This window comes from Pinus tabuliformis, chromosome 4_2 (genome assembly GCF_031772625.1).
Source record: "Pinus tabuliformis cultivar Carrire ecotype Pingquan chromosome 4_2, CPIR1, whole genome shotgun sequence".
In the NCBI taxonomy this organism is placed as follows: domain Eukaryota; kingdom Viridiplantae; phylum Streptophyta; class Pinopsida; order Pinales; family Pinaceae; genus Pinus; species Pinus tabuliformis.
The window spans coordinates 547,472,603-547,478,804 of record NC_142304.1 but is presented as its reverse complement, the minus strand read 5'-3'; positions in this window follow the sequence as shown (position 1 = coordinate 547,478,804).

Genomic DNA, 6,202 nt, shown 5'->3' with positions numbered 1-6,202 from the left:
GTGCAAAAGAGATAGCGAATATGTAAATCACCTGTTTCTTATTTTCCCAGAAGCCCGCAAGCTATGGTCTTTGTTATCATTAGTTGTTTCCCCTCGTTGTGATTGGCTTGTGGACACAATCGATGTAGCATGGAATTTATGGTACTCCACGGTGTCCCCCCACAAGCTATGCAACCTCCCCTTGTTGTATTGATGGGCCATTTGGATTTCCCGCAATCTCCTTATCTTTCAAAACACACCTCCATGTTGGCCTATCATTGTTGCTAAGGTCGTGGCTGATTTTGCATTCATCCTAGATGACCCCCCTCCCTCACGGCCAAGAAACATTACTTCGGAAGTTTTTGATCCCCATATAACAAGAGCATATTTTATGGAGCCACTCAGGATGATGGCTATGGAGGAGGGGCCATATTACATATCTATGCAAAACACTCATACAACATGCTCCTACATTTTAGAAGAGGCACCAACAATTTCGGAGAATTATCAGCAGCAAAACACCTCATACTTCTTTCTTTGGAGAAGAATTGTCGAGCGTTACAATTATTTGGGGATTTTAAAATTGTTTCTGACTAGTTCAATAGAACCACTAGATGTTGTTCTTTCTCTCTGAGACATATTTTAGATGAGACTCTAAGATTGATTAGTCATTTTGATTTTTTTACTTGCAATCACATCTACAGGGAGCGAAACAAAGTTGTTGACCGCCTTTCCAAAGAAGCTGTGCTCTAGGAGTCGGGCATCTGGATGTTGTTGAACAGAATAATGGTGCCCATTATCAATACTATCATCGGCCTTTTATGCATATTACTGCATAGATTGCAGGGCACCTGGTTTTTAAATTTTGTATATATATCGCTCTTCTCGACAGTTATGTTGCTATTATGTCATGTTTGTCTTAGTATTTTTTGGACTATTACCTCCCTACATGGATCAAAGGTAAAAAAATTCTTTTGAACTCTGCTACTCTAGATGATGACAGCTATGTCAATGAACAATTTCTGAATATGCATAAGCATAACAATGTAAATTTTGAAACGGGAACTCATACTGTTACCCATTTTGTAGAGATAGAAAAAAAGTGACCCGATTTTGAAAAGGGGTGATGCAGAACACACATGTTTTTTAGAGCATAGTTTTTGGCACTATAATTTTTTTTAGGTACATTGCGTTTTAGAATGGTAGTGTTTTTTATGCTGATTTAAAAACGTGGTAATTCTACACCAGGCCCTTTTTTTAAAAGGATTTTCTTTTATTTTTTTTATTTTCTAATGTATGAAATGTAAATAATTATTTTGTAAATTTAATAATTTATGAAGTGGTCTTTTTCCATATTTTCTTGTTTTTATTTTTATTCTAATTTTTTTGTAGTGAGGTTTTTATTGTTTTGCATATTTAAAGAGGAAGGTCGATATTTTAAATTCGATATTCTACATATTTATACATCGTTAATTAATTTTTCAATCCACAAGAAATAATTGTTTCTAAAAAACAATATTTTTTAACAATGGACATAAAAATAGCCATTTTTAACATAAATATAACTAAAAAACTACACGTTTTGACAATTTGTTGCTACGATTGACATGCGAAAATCACAATTTTTATACAAAACATTTAACTAAAAATCATTAAATAATAGTTTTTTCATGAATTTCATGTCAAAAAAATAATCATAATCACTTTTTTTTCAAAAAATAATGATTAACTTAAAAATTAATGCAAAAGTCACATATTACAAATATTGAACGCATAACAACCTTAATTGAGTGTATATTCTTCTCATAAAATGTCAAAGTCAAAACATTACAAGTATAACTACTTAATAGTTACAAACAACGAGCTTGGTTTCCAAGCATAACTTAAATTTAATCAACAATGTCACGTAATCCAAACTCTTCGCCCTCTACAGTTTCATCATTGTCTTCTTCCACAATATTTTCTGCTTCTTTTTTCTCATTTTCGTCTTCTAATGGATCTTTGATGTCTACGAATCTCCCAATGTATGTCTTTCCAAACATCCCATGTAATGGTGGTTGAGGTTCCTTTGCCTTTTTCCACACGTGATTCACTAAAGTCCCCTTTCAATTGCTAGGCCACCTCGGGCAAGCTAGTGCGCCGCCAGGGTGGCATGGGGTTGGGTGCCGCCCCTCACCGCGTGCCACCCCAACGGACCGCCCGCACGCTTGGGGTGGATGGGTGATTCTCGGAATCATCGGCCACCCCAGGCGGGCCTCTAGGGTGGTGTGGGGTAGGGTGTCCCCCCTCACCCCGCGCCACCCCGACAGCCCTCCCGATCGCCTAAGAGTGGCCGGGCAATTCTTAGAATCGCCCGGCCACCTCGGGTGGCCAGGCGGGCCGCCGGGGTGGTGCGGGGTGGGGCGCTGCTGCCCACCACTTGCCACCCTGGTGGCCCGCCCACTTGCCTAGGATGGCTCGGTGATTCTAGGAATTGCCTTGCCACTCTGCGCCACCCCGCCGGTTCGCCCATCCGCCCGGGGTGGTCGGGGGATTCTCAGAATCGCCCGGCCACCTCGAGCGGGCCGCCGGGCCGCCAGGGTGGTGTAGGGTAGAGTGCTCAGCTTTACTGCGCCCACCATGCTCATGATAGATGTATTGGTTAATTTGGCTCACAAAAAGTATTAATTAAAATAAATAAAGATAAATAAAAATAAATAAAAATAAAAAAAATCTACTTCATTAAACTAATTTAATATGAAAATTTTCAAGGAAAAAAAATTAACTAACGTTTTAATTATGTGAATTCTTCGTTGAATATGTTGTTCACAGTAATGTGGCTGCTCCACAAATTCGCTCCAAGTCTTTCAACGAACCTCAGAAAACTTTGATGTAATGTGAGTAACAGTGATAATGGAATTTATTTTATAGGTGAAATTACGAAGATGTTTTACCGTACAGTGAATGCGGGATTAATTAGTTTTAAGAAAATTTAACATGTTAATTTTTTTATGGCAATGAAGGAAAAGATGATAAAGCAAAGGGTGAATGTGGGATCAATTTGTTTCAGAATGTATTATAAAAAAGAAAAAAAACATTCAATTGTTTAGTAAATATTATATACTTTGACTATTAAGATAATTTAGGTAGAAGTTGTAGTTTACAATTTTAACTTTAATGATTTATTTCATTAAAAAAATTAGATTACATTTTTCATTAAATTGTAGAATAAAATAACGAAGAGAAATAAATCTCACAAAATTTTAGGAGGGAAATATTTTTGCGAAACTTTTTCGGGGGGGGAATTTTTGGAGGGAAAATTTCATTCTCTAAGCTATATAATATCTTTAGGAGACTCTTCATTTGTATCATTCAACATCTTCTATTTGAAAGGGATGGATTTTCTTGATAGTGAAGTTTCGATTTATACAACATCAACATCTTCATCGCGTAACAACTCTATTCATATGGATGAATATAGTGGGAATTCTTCAACTATGAATAGAAAGTCAATTCTTCCACTTAGTCCTGATCCTAAGGACTATGAGAGTAGCACTGATGAAAGAGGGATGGAGAATTTCAAATAAATAAAGAGTCACAGATTCCACTCAGTCTGAACTCGAAGGACTATGAAAGTAGAAGTGATGATGAGCTTGATGACAAATTTCAAAAGAATGGAGTGACACGGTGTCCACTTAGTCCTAATCCTAAGGACTATGAGAGCAACAGTGATGAAGAGCATGATGGTGAAGTTCAAAAGAATGGAGTGTCACAGTGTCCACTTAGTCCTAATTCTAAGGACTATGACAGCAGCAGTGTTGAAGAGCATGATGATGAATTTGAAAAGAATGGAGTGTCACGGTGTCCACTTAGTCCTAATTCTAAGGACTATGAGAGTAACAATGATGAACAGCGTGATAACGAATTTCAAAAGAATGGAGTGTCAAAGTGTCCACTTAGTCCTAATTCTAAGGACTGTGAGCGTAGCAGTGATGAAGAGCATGATGATGAATTTCAAAATTATGGAGTGTCATGGTGTCCAGTTAATTTTAAGGACTATGAGAGCAACAATGATGAAGAGCGGGATGATGAATTTCAAAAGTATGGAGTTTCACGGTGTCCAGTTAGTCCTAATTCTAAGGACTACGAGAGCAGCAATGATGAAGAGTAAGATGATGAATTTCAAAAGAATGGACTTTCATGGTGTCCACTTAGTCCTTATTCTAATGACTATGAGAGCAACAGTGATGAAGAGTGTGATAATGAATTTCAATAGAATGGAGTGTCACAATGTCCTCTTAGTCCTAATTCTAAGGACTAGAAGAGCAGCAGTGATGAAGGATGAGATGATGCACTTAGTCCTAATTCTAATGAGTATAAAGGTAGAAGTGATGAAGGATAGGATCATGCACTTAGTCCTAATTCTATGGACTATGAAAGCAACACTGAAAATGCACATGAGGAAGAATATCCAATAAACATCGAGTCAATTTTTTGATTGACTCCGAATTCTAAGGACTATGACAATAGCACTGAAGAAAGGCAAGATGAAGAATATCCTCCAAGTAAGTATTCGAAAAGCATAGCTGATCATAGTGTGGATAACATTCCTCTTAATTATAATGAAAATCCTTATAGAAATGATGATCCAATGATGGAGATGTTGCCAAGAAATATTGTATCGAGAAGTAGGAGCAGAACTTTTCGTATCAATGCAAGATGTTCTAGTTATACAAGGGGTAGAGCAGAATATCTGATGAGAAGAAGTTCTATCGGTGCACTCATTTCAAGTGAACGTTTCCGAAAATTTTTCTTGAAACATATGGATTTCAAATTTGCATTAGAGAGAAGGAAGAGATATTTTTCAATGAATAATAGCATGCAAAATTCATATTTAGTTGGGTGCATGCAATCTACATTTTCAGGTTATGATTATAATATTAGGACATTATTTATTTGTAGAATAGCTTTCAAAATGTTTCATTCGATTGGGAATTTTCATCTCTCGAGAATTCAAGAAAATTTGGAAACGGATCCCACATTTTATTCAGAAGTATGTCATAAAAGACAGTTTGGGCCATTATAAAATACTGTAATGTCATGGATGAAAGATTTCTTTTCAAAGCATGGAGAGTGTATGCCAAATAGACAGACAATACATATTCTAGATAATTTTTCAAGACGAGAAATCTACAACTTATGCAAAGAATATGCAGAAGGTGCTGAGGGACATGGCCGGTTTATTACATATCAATATTTTGTGAAGGTATGGAAGAAAGAATTCAACAATGTCCATATTCCTAAGAAGAAAAGGATGTGGATTTACAGTACATGTGCTTCTCTTAAATAAAAAAGGGACAAATGTGAAGGGTCGGAAAGTGGTAAGCATTCATAACTTTAAATTTTAAAATTGTAAATTCATCAAGTATGAAAACATATTTATTAATGGCTTTCTTTTATGTTGTGTAGATTCAATTGTCAAAGAACTTTAGGAGCATCGCGAACAACACACAAATGAAATGAAAAAGTTGTACAAGCATCGAAAAGGTGTTATGATAATCTGAATAAATATTTCGGTTTGATAATTGATGGTATGGACTAGAACAAAACACTTTTACCACATTTTGTTCACACACCCAAAAATTTACAGGAGGAAAATTTTATTCAATATCACTTGGTTGGTTGTATGGTCTTCAATGGGAAAATGTTTCCAAAGGTGTATTTCACAGCTCCAAATATTCATAATGATGCAAATCTAACCATAACCATAATTCAGGATGTGCTTTCTCATTGGTCTGGTAATCTTCCTGAAGTTTTGCATCTACAATTGGACAACACTTGCTGTGAAAACAAAAATCAGGTTGTTTTTTGATATCGAAACATGGTTGTTGAATTGAGAATTTTTCAGAAGGTAAAGGTTGGTTTCTCTCTTGTTGGGCACACTCATGACCATATTGATCAGATGTTCAGTCGTTTTTCTGTTGAGGTGGAAGGAAGTTGGGAGCTTGCCATCATTGATGGAATGTATTAAGAAATCATACATGCCAGAGCCTACTTTTGATTGTTGGAAGAAACTGTTGACATGTGAAGGTTTATTCTGGGTTCATATGGTGAGGGGAAATGCATTGAACAACTTAATGACATTAGCTTCCAACATCAATTTCGTATCAAATAAATTGATGGGAAAACACTAATATGGGGCAAGACGTATTCAACTACTGCAGAATGGGCACCATCATCAGGT